Here is a 14,366-nt window from a genome sequence, read left to right as displayed (position 1 = left end):
GAAGATCTCTTGGATATGACTACCATATTAATAGTCATGTCAAACAGAAGATCTCTTGGATATGACCACCATATCAATAGTCATGTCAAACAGAAGATCTCTTGGATATGACTACCATATTAATAGTCATGTCAAACAGAAGATCTCTTGGATATGACCACCATATTAATAGTCATGTCAAACAGAAGATCTCTTGGATATGACTACCATATTAATAGTCATGTCAAACAGAAGATCTCTTGGATATGACCACCATATTAATAGTCATGTCAAACAGAAGATCTCTTGGATATGACCACCATATTAATAGTCATGTCAAACAGAAGATCTCTTGGATATGACTACCATATTAATAGTCATGTCAAAGAGAAGATCTCATGGATATGACCACCATATCAATAGTCATGTAAAACAGAAGATCTCGTGGATATGACCACCATATTAATAGTCATGTCAAAGAGAAGATCTCATGGATATGACCACCATATCAATAGTCATGTAAAACAGAAGATCTCGTGGATATGACTACCATATTAATAGTCATGTCAAACAGAAGATCTTGTGGATATGACCACCATATTAATAGTCATGTCAAACAGAAGATCTTGTGGATATGACCACCATATCAATAGACATGTAAAGCAGAGGTACCCGCAGATTTTATCATTAAAAAGTAGGAAATTCACGAAAAAGTGAGTTGGCTGTGGGGTTCGTGTCGGTAGTCCTGAAGTTGGTTTGTGTGGTTTCCATGTTCACACCAGGCAAATGCTGGGGCTGTACCTCAATTAAGGCCACGGTCGCTTCCTTGCCCCTCCTAGCTCTATGAAGTGAGCTTGTTTTCTTTATATTACACTGTGTGCAAGTGACAATCAAGTCTGGTTTCTTCGCTGAATGATGAGCTTAGTTGCCTTCGGTTCAGAGAATCCCAGGTTCGATTTCCGACAGAGGAGGGGATTTTAATTATGTATAGTTAATTTCTCCGCCTCGGAGACTGGCTATTTGTGCCCGTCTTAGGATACATCTTCTTATCACACCATCAACGACCTCAGACAAAAGCAATTGCGAATACATCCTCCACACAAGGTTTGCGTCTGGAAGATCATCCGGCCGGAAAACTGGACCAAGTTCACATGAAATGCTGGAAATGTTGGAAAAAAGGCCAGGAAGCTGTGTAGTTACATTCAGGGGATGATTAGTTCGCATCTCACCGTCGGTAGTCCTGAATTTCAGTGGTTTCCCATTTTTATACCAGGCAAATGCTGTGGCTGTACTTTAATTAAGGCCATGGGTGCTACCTTCCCAGTCCTAGCCCTTTATCATCCTCCTTCGCCGAAAATCTTTGATGTGTTAGTGAGAAGCGAGGTTAAACCACTAACAAAAAGGATGTGTAATTGACATACAATTTCTCTTTACATTTATAACTACACGGAAAACTCTACGATCAGCCTTGAATAAGCAGTCTAACACGTTAAACTCAAGAATGAAACATTTTATTGCGAAATAGGGAGTTTCCGTTAGGATTAATCATCTTTCGAGGTTAGCGCTTGCAATGGTGCTCTTGACACGAGTGATTCAGAATAATTTCTTAACACTACCGTGGCTATTTGTTAATGACTCGAGATGAAATGAGGTGTTAGCAGAACATTTCTTTTGTAAGCCAAGGTCGTAATGAAGACAACGGCAGTACAGATCCACAACTGGTTGTAACCGAACAGTACACGGTAAACACTTCTAGGTTTTAGGAATATGTTTCATACAGCGCTGCGATCAAATTGTCGACATACCATATCCTTGTTCCTCAGCATGGTACATACGTGCATTTAATTATGATTTACAACCATAATTTTAATTACAGCAGAAGCCAATAAATATGATGCCCGCTGCGGCCTAGGGATAGCGTGCTTGCTTCTCACCTGCAGGTCTCTGATTCGATTCCTGACTAGGTAAAAGATTGTTACCTGGATCTCAGGGCTGGTTCGAGGTCCAGTTAGCCTACGTCTTTACGATTGAAGAGCTATCTGACGTTGATATCGCGGCCCCGGTCTAGAAAGCCAAGAATAACGGCCGAGAGGACTCGTTGCACTGACTTCGTAATCTGTAGGGCTTTGGGCTGAGCAGCGGTTGCTTCGTAGGCCAAGCCGCATCAGGGCTGTAGTTCCATGGGATTCCTTACGTTGTTTGTTTATAAATTAATAATCGTGATAATAAAAATTAATAATAAATAGTAACCTCCGTGGCTCAGACGGCAGCGCGCCGGCCTCTCACCGCTGGATAGCGTGGTTCAAATCCCGATCACTCCATGTGGGAATTGCGCTGGACAAAGCGGAGAGGGGGCAGTTTTCTCTCCGGGTACTTCGGTTTTCCCTGTCATCTTTCATCGCAGCGACACTCTCCAATATCATTTAATTTCATCTGCCAGTCATTAATCATTGTCCCAGAGGAGTGCGACAGGATTCGGCAGCCGGCACAATTCCTATAACCGCCGCTAGATGCGGGCTTCATTCATTCCATTCCTGACCCGGTCCAATGACTGGAAACAGGCTGTGGATTTTCATTTTCAATAATAAATAGTGTCAAATTTACCTTTTGGAACATCAAATGATCATAAATATGTCTTTTATTAAATGAAACTTAATTTAAAATATTGAATTATTTGCATGTAACGAATCGTTTTCGTAAATAAAAATAAATGGTGTATGGCCTCCGGAGAGGCCTGGTGCGGGTCTTTTCCTCGTAGACGGCCTGTTAGGCGACCTGTATGTCTGTGAAGTTGAGGGCCCTACCTAGGATGGTTTCTGATGTTGAATACGCCACACATACCCAGTCCCCGAGCCACTGGAATTGACCAATTAAGGATAAAATCCCCGACCCGACCGGGAATCTAACCCGGGATCCTCTGGACCAAAGATCAGCACGCTAACCATTTAGCCATGGAGCCGGACATCGTTTTCATGAGACATCTGTATGGAATTTCGTGTCGACATGTGTAGGATTCAGTGCATCGAAAGGGGGGTGGGGTGGGGGGGGAACTGACTCACGGCCTATGAAATTATCACTAATGAAATAATCAGTTCGTCCGCCTCTGTGGTGTAGTGATTAGTGTGATAAGCTGCCACCCCCGGAGGCCCGGGTTCGATTCCCGGCTCTGCCACGAAATTTGAAAAGTGCTACGAGGGCTGGGACGGAGTCAACTCAGCCTCGGGTGGTCAACTGAGTAGAGGGGGTTCGATTCCCTCCTCAGCCACCCTGGAAGTGGTTTTTCGTGGTTTCCCACTTCTCCTCCAGGCAAATGCCGGGATGGTACCTAACTTAAGGCCACGGCCACTTCCTTCCCTTCTTCTTGTCTATCCCCTCCAAACTTCCGATCCTCTCACAAGGCCCCTGTTGAGCATAGCAGGTGAGGCCGCCTGGATGAGGTACTGCTCTTCCTCCCCAGTTGTATCCCCCGACCCAGAGTCTGAAGCTCCAGGACACTGCCCTTGATGTGGTAGAGGTGGGATCTCTCGCTGTGTCCGAGGGAAAAACCGAACCTGGAGGGTAAACAGAAGTATTTATTTATTTATTTATTTATTTATTTATTTATTTATTTATTTATTTATTTATTTATTTATTTATTTATTTATTTATTTATTTATTTATCGTGTGGCTTTTAGTGCCGTGAGTGTCCGAGTACATGTCCGGCTCGCCTGGTGCAGGTCTTTGTATTTGACGTCCTTACGTGACCTGCGCGTCTGGATGTGGGATGATGATAACGAGGTAGGGGAGGGTGTAAAATTCGGTGTCGGCACATTGCCTACTCCTGTCGAATAACACCAAGGGGTCTGCTCAAAGCTTTACATCTCCATTCGACGGACGAATGACCATAAACAGCACTGCGGAGAGGTTTGGAATTTAATCCAGGTTTTTGTCACGCAATCTACTAATTAGAACTTATATACCACCGCCTCCCCCACATTGCCGGCTAACATTCTGACGGTGAAATATTTTTCGACCATCGGGACTCGAACCTGCTAACCACGGTGTCAGACCGTTTAGACTTCAACGCCTTAACGATCATGGCCACCAGGCGGGATTATGATGAGATTAGGCCTCTTTGATAAAAGTTTGTTTGTTGTTTACATTGGCCTAATAATAGGTCATCAGTCTTTTGATAAAACAGGCTTCTATAATTCAGTCATGGACATCCATCAATACTTCATATCACAGCCTGTACGGTTGCTAGGTAACATTGTGTAACATATTTTGTATCGCTAATTTCAGATGTCCTCCAGCCATGATAAATATTTGTGTCAATAATAATAATAATAATAATAATAATAATAATAATAATAATAATAATAATAATAATAATAATAATAATAATAATAATAATAATTATAGTTTCATGTTGTTATTTCTAGCCTTGTGCAGCTTTTCTAAGGACAAAGTTGAGTGGTATCTGTCATGTATAAGAAAGTGAGTGTTAGGTGGAGTGTGACTTGCAGGAACGATGGAAACGGTACTGACACCCAGTCTCTGAGCCAAGGGTATTAGCTGTTTAAGATTAAAATCATTTGACCCTGCCGGGAACCGAACCTGGAGCCTCGAGTACCGAAGATCAAGACGCTGAACACTCAGTCTTGCAGCCGGACATACAACAGATTCAGGATGAAGAAATGTGGAATTTTGAATCAATTATTAATGTAAACACTTCCAATCGTATCTAACGTGAATGCAATCTGAATGTCCAATGAAAATATACACCTTCTGCCTTCCTCCATAGTGTTGCAGTTGTCATAATCATAGGTATATTCATCTATAGACATGGTGTTGGAGTAGAGTGTATGTCAGTTTCAATTCCCGTCTCTTCCGGGGATATTTATCCTGGACTGAGAGGTGGAACATGATTCATTCAGCCTCGTGAATCCAAGTAAGGAGGTTTATGACAGAAGTGACAGTTGATCCGGTCATGAAAGTCATGCAAACATACCGTCAATTGCCACTCCAATATCTGCAGACCGTTAGACTGGGTAGCAGTTTGACGTTGGAGGGTATTTAAATGCGACGTTTCCGAGTCGTTGGCTTCCGGCAAGTTGAGGCGTAGAAGATAAACATCATCAGCTTCTTCTTCTTTTCCTCTTCCTCTTGTGTCATATCATTTCGTGGACCGTTGGCGATCTTGTTTTTATCGACATGCGCGCGAAAGATTACTGCTATACTCTGTCCAAAGCAATCCCTTAGATTCTGAATCCATTTTATTTTTCATTTTGAAGAATGCAGTTTGGGACAACATTTTGTCATAGACATATTGTCAGTATTATGTGTGGGGGACACACATATCAACGGTAAGCATGGAACCGTTAGTCGGTACGCCGAGAAGAGACAAATAACGAAGGAGTTATTGCTGAGAAATACAGTTCGACCAGATTACAGGAAGGAGGAAGTAAAGAAACAGAGAAGAATATCCAGTTAGTATCTTTTTTTTTTTTTTTTAGGGCAGTTACACTATAGATCTGTTTAATAGAAATTACAGTGTGAGGAAATCTGTTGTACTGTATACTGTACCAGAACGCGTGTCACGCACGTCCGTACTCTCCGAAAGCTGAGCAGTCGAGCAGCAAGGTATATAGATCTGATCACGTATACTGGTCGTGAAGGGCACTGGAGCTCGCGGAAAACGGCATGCGGTTAGTGATGATCTTCGCGGAAACCGTGGATTCTAGGATCTTAAATCATTGGTTTCTGTGTCCTGCAAGCTCCAGCCAAACCTTGGTTGTTTTGTCATTAGGAATACTATGATCATTCTACCGTTTTCTAGGCTATCTCTTGCATGAGGGGATGCAGGTGAAGTGTTTAAATCTAAAGGTAGGCAGTGTCACCAGCAGGGTCCTGAAAAGAAACTATAGAACATTTGATTGAGGTCAGTGGAACGGTATAGAATTGTATCGACAAAAATAAATAAATAAATAAATAAATAAATAAATAAATAAATAAATAAATAAATAAATAAATAAATAAATAAATAAATAAATAAATAAATAAATTCGAATTTGTGTGTACATTCATGTTTATAAAAATTGCAACACCATGAAGGAATCATGAGACAAAAATCAAATTTATTCTACATATTACTAAAAATGATATACCTGACTGATTGAAGTTTCAGAGTAATCCACATAAAAGCATCAGCATTTCTTGAAAACTTCACGAGCTGCAGCGAGAGTTTGTGGTATACGTTGTGACACCGAATCGAAGAGAAGAATTTCCCGGCCAAGGTGTTTGTGTGTGAATCCACAGTTCATTGATGCTGGCTGCTAGTTGTCGACGACAAAATTCCTTAAATGTTCAATGGATGACATATCTGGCGAACGGGTTGGTCACAGAAGGAGCTGTATCTGTTGTGCTTTGAAGAAAGCTTGAACATTCCTTGCAACAAGTGCATACAGGTTACTAGTGAGATTTGCGTCAATATGCAACAGCAGAAATGGTGAGCAATACCCACTGGCGCCTTATACCATCACGACTGGCGTTCGCCCACATGATGGTAGATAATTCATGCTGGTGATTACGTTGCCATGTCGAGATGAACTTTAGAAAGCAATCTTCAACTTGTCAAACTGGTCCAAAGAAAACAATTTAGAAATTAATGAACAGAAAACTGTTATCATTGTTTATATAAAGGGGGGAAGGCGAGCAGCAACAGACAAACTCAGTTACGAAGGCTCACCTCTAAGAAGTCCGACTCGTTGGCTGAACGGTCAGCGTACTGGCCTTCGGTTCTGGGGGTTCCGGGTTCGATTCCCGGCCGGGTCGGGGATTTTAACCTTAATTCCAATGGCACAGGGGCTGGGTGTATGTGTTGCCTTCATCATCATTTCATCCTCATCGCGACGCGCAAGTCGCCTAAGGACGTCAAATAGAAAGACCTGCCCCTGGCGAGTCGAACCCGTCCTGGGATATCCCGGCACTAAAAGCCATACGATATCTCATTACCTCGAAGAATTGTAAATACGTTCGAATATGTCTTAATGACTTTCCAGACAACTGGGACTACATTTGCAGCTCACATAAAAGAAAGGACTCTGGTGGCAGCAATAATAGCAATAAGCAACATAGATCATCTTAGTCAACTATCGATCAAAACAGCCTTGAAACTTTTTCGCCTAAAAATTACACCAATCGTGACCTACGGCATTAAAACCACATCGATGTTGTAAAAGAAAGGTCTAAGAAAGATAGAAAGGGTGAACGTAATTTTCCTTAAAAGAGCGGATAAAAAGGGAATTCTGGGCCAGGGGCTAATGCGCAAGATGGCCGCTATACACGGGCTCTTATGGGAGTAACTCTCGGTAGGTGGCCCAGGGGCTACTGCACAAGATGGCCGCTATACACGGGCTCTTATGGGAGTAACTCTCGGTAGGTGGCCCAGGGGCTACTGCACAAGATGGCCGCTATACACGGGCTCTTATGGGAGTAACTCTCGGTAGGTGGCCCAGGGGCTACTGCACAAGATGGTGGCTATACACGGGCTCTTATGGGAGTAACTCTCGGTAGGTGGCCCAGGGGCTACTGCACAAGATGGCCGCTATACACGGGCTCTTATGGGAGTAACTCTCGGTAGGTGGCCAAGGGGCTAATGCGCAAGATGGTGGCTATACACGGGCTCTTATGGGAGTAACTCTCGGTAGGTGGCCCAGGGGCTACTGCACAAGATGGCCGCTATACACGGGCTCTTATGGGAGTAACTCTCGGTAGGTGGCCCAGGGGCTACTGCACAAGATGGCCGCTATACACGGGCTCTTATGGGAGTAACTCTCGGTAGGTGGCCCAGGGGCTAATGCACAAGATGGCCGCTATACACGGGCTCTTATGGGAGTAACTCTCGGTAGGTGGCCCAGGGGCTAATGCGCAAGATGGCCGCTATACACGGGCTCTTATGGGAGTAACACTCGGTAGGTGGCCCAGGGACTACTGCACAAGATGGCCGCTATACACGGGCTCTTATGGGAGTAACTCTCGGTAGGTGGCCCAGGGGCTACTGCACAAGATGGTGGCTATACACGGGCTCTTATGGGAGTAACTCTCGGTAGGTGGCCCAGGGGCTACTGCACAAGATGGCCGCTATACAGGGCTCTTATGGGAGTAACTCTCGGTAGGTGGCCCAGGGGCTACTGCACAAGATGGCCGCTATACACGGGCTCTTATGGGAGTAACTCTCGGTAGGTGGCCCAGGGGCTAATGCGCAAGATGGTGGCTATACACGGGCTCTTATGGGAGTAACTCTCGGTAGGTGGCCCAGGGGCTACTGCACAAGATGGTGGCTATACATAGGCTCGGCTATACACGGGCTCTTATCAGAACGCCTAGTGCCATAAGAAATACATTGATTACATGTAAGCCCCTAGCAGTCGCACAAATTATCGGATAAACATGTAAGTTGAAATTTCGGTTCGGAAATATACTATTTGAATCTGTTGGCATAGGTTATAAACATGTAGCTCATGCAGAAAGTGAAATTAAACAGAACGCCTAGTGCTATAAGAAATATATCGGAAATATACGATTTGAATCTCTTGGCATGGGTTATAAGCATGTAGCTCATGCGGAAAGTGAAATTAAACAGAACGCTTAGTGCCATAAGAAATACATTGATTACATTTAAGCCCCTACCAGTCGCACAAATTATCGGCTGTGTGTATATAAACACACACCTTCAAGACGCAATGACAACAAACAATTGGTGCCAAAGCCGCTTCGATTTCAGGCACCAACTGTCTGTTGTCATTGCGTCCGTTATATAAAAAACACTCCAGATTTGGGCTATCTCTCCATTCTTAATTTGCAACTCTCCCACTGGGAAGGTAATGGCTGTAGTCTTAATCAAGGTGCCGGAAAGAATATTCCTGGTGTGGAAATGGAAACATTCTTCAGGGCTCTTGATGGTAGAATTCCAACAAACAATCAACCGAATGCTTACAGCTAGATAATCCGTGCCGCTTAGTCAACTCGTTCGGTAATTATATTTTGGCCGGAGTTTTGAGATCGGAAAGCCTTCTTGCCACTACGTGATTTTTCAGATGATAATTCTTCCTCGTAATTTGTAGGCATTCAGACTTCGGTCACGTGTGTCGAAAGTCTAAATAATATTGACGCTCCACCTCCATACCGCATAATACAGAAGTGAAAAAATCCACAGCCATTTTTCAGTCATTCAGCCGGCTGAGGAATGCAATGAATGAAGCTCCCATCTAACGGCGAGGATAGGAATTGTGCCGGCTGCAGAAGCCTGTGGCACTTCTCTGGGGCAAGGATGACAGATGAAATGAAATGATATTGGAGAGTGTTGCTGGAATGAAAGATGACGGGGAAAACAGTAGTACCCGGGAAAAATCCTGTTCAGTCTCTGCTTTCTCCAGCAAAAATCTCACATGGAGTGACCGGAATTTGAACCACATTAATTGGAATTCAGTTTCATTTGTTTCTGGGCTTTAATCCTCTTCCAGTTCTCCTTCATCCTTTCACTCTGCAATCTACTCCTTTCTTCTGTCCACGGTGCTTGGGTACGGGATCTAACTTTTTCTTGAAACCTCTTGGTGGTCTTGTTCGTCGACTTGTAAGCATCCCTGTTACTGATTTCCGTTCCTCGTATTCTCATTTCTTCAAGGTCCTTCTTCACCTCCAGATACCAACGCACCGTAGTTTTCCTGATCTCAAAAAATCTTAGCTGATTGGTGAGTCTTCCCGGGTTCATTCTGTAGGTATGTCCGAAGAACATGGCTCTACTCTTCCGGGTAGTATCTGAGATCTTTTCCACCTTGAGATATAATTCTTGGTTTTGTTTCTTTCTGTATGATCCATCGTCTGTTCTTTGGAGTCCCAGTATCTTCCTCAAAATCTTTCTCTCCAACAGTTCCAACTTCTTGACCAATCCTGTCTTTATCAGGTTCAAACATTTTGTATTTTTGCATTATTATTCACTACAGTATTTCCAGGTCTTGCAACCTCTGGAACACCTTCTTACACCATCTCTTGTTGTCTCTTGATACATTTATTTCTCATTCCTTTGTTATCTAGTACAATAATTTCTTCACTGTATCCACCAAAGGCAATGATTGGATTGGACTCAGATCAAAATTGTTTCAAGATTAGATGGAAAAAGTGACGGTAGTGTACGGTAGTAGAAGGTGGTGGATGTACTTACTGTAGTTAATTCGCAGAGGTTTGTTGGCTGATTGCTGAAAGGTATAAGAGTGTACAATGAATATGTATTACATACATTGTCCTCCAAATTCGACCCAGTTCACATCCAGGTATTACTGTATCTTATTGTTACTGAATCCGTACACAACATTATACATTTCTTAAATATACTTTATCTTCAAAAATCTTGACTCGTTACTGTGTCGTTACGTGTGAATGAGTGAGAGGAGTAGACGTGTTTAGTGACCAGTTGAATGCAACACAAAATGTTGCTCACGATAAAACAGCGCGTGTTCATTGTCGAGTGTTGTGCGAGGCACGATTCGAGGAAAACCTGTGCGGAACTGTTTGCGCGAGAGTTTAAGACTGGAAGTGTTTTGGCAAAACCTCCAGCAAAGTTTGCAATCCAAAACTTAGTGGCAAAATAGCGCGAAACGGGCTCTGTAGCGAATATAAATCGTAATTCTCTGAAAAAATTTCCAATACCAGAAAACATTGCTCGAGTGAAGGAAAGCCTGGAGCGAATTCCGACGAAATCTAAACGCCGCTTTTCTGTGCAAGTGGGAATGAAGAGATCGTACTGTAGAAATATATTTTAAAAAGGACCTGCATCTGTATCCTTACAAATTTACTGTTGTGCATTCATTCGCGTGTTGAGCACGCGGGAGATGCACACGCGCAGACATCTGACAGCAACCGATTGGTGCATCGAAATCACGGTTTCCAGCATTTCCTGTAATGGGCAGTTCTCCTGTTCATTAACAAGGGTCAATTTCGCGCCAGTCTTGTAACTATTCTTCGTGCCAGTATTATTTTTCCTACCCGATCCTTGAGACATCACTTGTTCAACTGTTGGCCTTTGATCTTTGCCCAGTCTTGACACACCTTCTCACTGTGTAGCTCCTTTCTTTCCTCCGACCAGCGGGGTAGCTTTCTTTTTCAGTGGATTTTCCTTAAAACCACAGACTTTCTTCCGGATCTGCCTCAAAGGAAGTTCGGTGTGTCCCAATTCTATTACACCCTTCTATCTCTGGGTCAGTCATGTTGCACGCACTTTATTCGCTAGACGGTGGACCAGTCTGTTGGCAGACATTATTGTCACATAACCATAAAAAGCTATCCTCCTTGACCTGGCTCAGTCAAGGAGCCTCTCTGTCTGGGATTAGCGCTCTGAATTGTTACGACTCCAGAATCCTCCATCTTCCAGTACCAGGTCTAGGATCTTTCTGAGAATTCTTCTCCCTCTGACTTAGAGCTTTCAATTAATCCTTTTCTATTTAGTGACAGACACCTCATGCTATACAGGGCTTCCTGGCGGATGACTACTGAGTAGTGTTTCAACTTCACATTTCGTAACAGGCATCTTTTATAGCAGATATTTTCAGTCAGTCGCTAGGCCAGTTCCAGCTTGTTAACTCTTGCGGATAAGGTTACTTTCTCTAATTTTTTTCTATTGGATTTACGTCGCACTGACACAGGAGGTCTTATGGCGACGATAGGATAGGAAAGGGGTGGGATTGGGAAGGAAGTGGCTGTAGCCTTAGTTGAGGTACAGCCCCAGCATTTACCTGATATGAAAATTGGAGACCACGAAAATCCATCCTCAGGGCTGCCGACAGTGGGGTTGGAACTTACTATCTCCTGAATTCAAGTTCACGGCTGCGTGCCCCTAACCGCACAGCCAACAAGCTCGATACTTTCTCCAATAAGTTATGTTCAATCCAGCCGCCAAGGTATTTACATTGTTTCTCCACTTGCTTGACTTTACCGTGTTCTAGACACATCTCTGTGTTAACCTTTTTGATGTTTGTAAGGCACTTGACTGTCTCCAGAAATGCTTAAGAGTCTCACTTGGCCGCCTGTCTTCTGAGACAGTTGAGCTGGATCTCCGCTATTTCTGGAGATTCAGCAGTCAATCTTTTTGCAAAGGCCAGACACTACTGTCAGCCTTTCCCTCTTGTGACCCAGGTAGACCCCAATTTGGACACTCATGTTGATCAGTTCCTTATGCCTTTCTCTTACAACTTTTGCAAAGTCACAGTTGAAGAAGAGTGGGGAACGTCCATCACATTATCCCGAAGCTTTCCGAGATCTCGCCCTTCAATTTGACCTTGAAGCTTGTATCCCTCATGGTTTTTAGGATTGGTCTTCAGGTTTTGTTGTCTAGGTGTAGTTTTTCGAGTATTTTACTAAGAGTTTGCCTGTCCACGGAGCCGTAGGCCTTCCTAAAATCAACACACTTTGCAGTTTACAATTTTGGAAATTTTGTCTTGAGGATCTGATCAGGGTAAGATTGGTTCTTCCTGATGCCTCCCTGGTATTCCTCCAGTTGACTGTCGAGTTGATTCTCTGCCCTTGTTAGTAAGGCCTCATGCATGACCTTGTACATGCATGCACAGAAGTGTTGTCCAGATATAAGCAAAGCATGGCGTCTCCCCATTCCTAGGTTAACGAATTACTGCAGGTAGTCCTCTACAAGACCGTTGTGATTGAATTGGGCACTGTGGTACACACATTGTGCCTTCAGCACTACCCGTTCACTCCCTCCTCCTTCTTTTCGGTATTAGAGTGGCCTTCAACACTACCCCTTCACTCATTCCCCACTTTTTCAGTACTAGAGTGGGGCAGTGTTGATTGCTTATGAGGTGACACCATTTCTTTGCATGCGTGTACATCACTGTGGAAGAGAGAGGTCGCTCGGCATTTATTCCTGTCTTTCTTGTTTGTCTTTCACTCCTTAGACCAGTTCTTTCACAATCTCCTGCCATTCCTCGATAGGCCTACATTTCTTTCCCTAGAACACCCCATTCCTTCGACATCTGATAGTTTCTTCACTCCATCTACCAAGGATGTTGATTAGACTCAACAGCATGTATTTTAATCGTAATATTAAAAGATGTGTTCCGACAGTTCTTAGAGGGAGGTCCGTTACTGCTTGCCTGGATGGGGAAAGGGGAGTAGGGGGTATGGTTGCCACGGAAACGTGGGCGGACCCAATATGGTTGCCATGGAAATAATCCTGTTGGACGGCTCGTGTTGCTTGGAGTTGCCAAATCTCCCACTTCTGAGTTGCGTGCAGAGAATACAGCGGTCTGAACGCACGAACAAGTGAGGCGGAAGCGAAGGTAAGGAGAACGGAATGCAGGGATGTGTCAACACCGTGCAATGGCAAGTGCAATTCTCCTCTCTCCAGCCCTATCTGTCAAACGCTTCTTTTAATATTTTTTAATTTTGCTATTTGCTTTTACGTCGCACCGACACAGATAGGTCGCATGGCGACGATGATATAGGAACGGCCTAGAAGTGGGAACCTACTATCTCCTGAATGCAATCTCACGGCTGCGCGCCCCTAACCGCACGGCCAACTCGCCCGGTCTTTTAATATTACAGGTATAGTATTGTTTACATTAACTGCTTTTTTTCCCCTGGTGCTGATTAACCGTGATTGTGAGATAAGAGTATTATAATCATTTATTCGTACATTTCTTCTAAACCTCCCTCTCCTTCTAGGTAACACTATTCTCCTCACATTATCAGTTCACTCTGAACTTTATCCAACGTGTTCATGCCTATGCATTGATTACAAATACCCTCCTTGCATTGTTTTAGGTTGCCTATACATGCGATCATACCACTTCTTTAATGTATTTTACCCGATGTTCAGCCAATTCTCGGTCCTAAATAACAATGTCAGTCAGATGACATGCAATTTAAGGAAACTCACTCCCTTGGTACAAAATACTATTAATACTTCGATCTCTGCGAGCAGTGGTCTCACAAATGGGAGACAGATTGCACTCCCAAGAGTGTTCTGGAACGCCATGCTTCACTGGAGGAATGTCTGGTCTTGGTCGGCCTCGAGAGATTTGAACCAAAAATTAAAAAATAACTTTCTGACAAATCACGGGAAGGTGGAGATCTCCTGTGCAAATGGAAAATAAGACCTTTGCCTTGTTGTAATTGTGATGCTGAGAAGCAAACAGTGACGTATTATAATTTAAGACTGCCTTCTGTGATCCTACAGTCGTTGATTAGACTCAACAGCATACATTATAGTCGTAATATTGAAAGAAGTGGTCTAAGGAGTTAGACACACAAAGTCAAACAAGAAAGACAGGAATAAATGCCGAGCTACCACTCTCCTACCAGTCAATATTACAACTATAATGCACGCTCTTAAGTCTAAT

Source organism: Anabrus simplex, chromosome 6, assembly GCF_040414725.1.
Source record: "Anabrus simplex isolate iqAnaSimp1 chromosome 6, ASM4041472v1, whole genome shotgun sequence".
Classification (NCBI taxonomy): Eukaryota; Metazoa; Arthropoda; class Insecta; order Orthoptera; family Tettigoniidae; genus Anabrus; species Anabrus simplex.
This window is presented reverse-complemented; position numbering follows the sequence as displayed.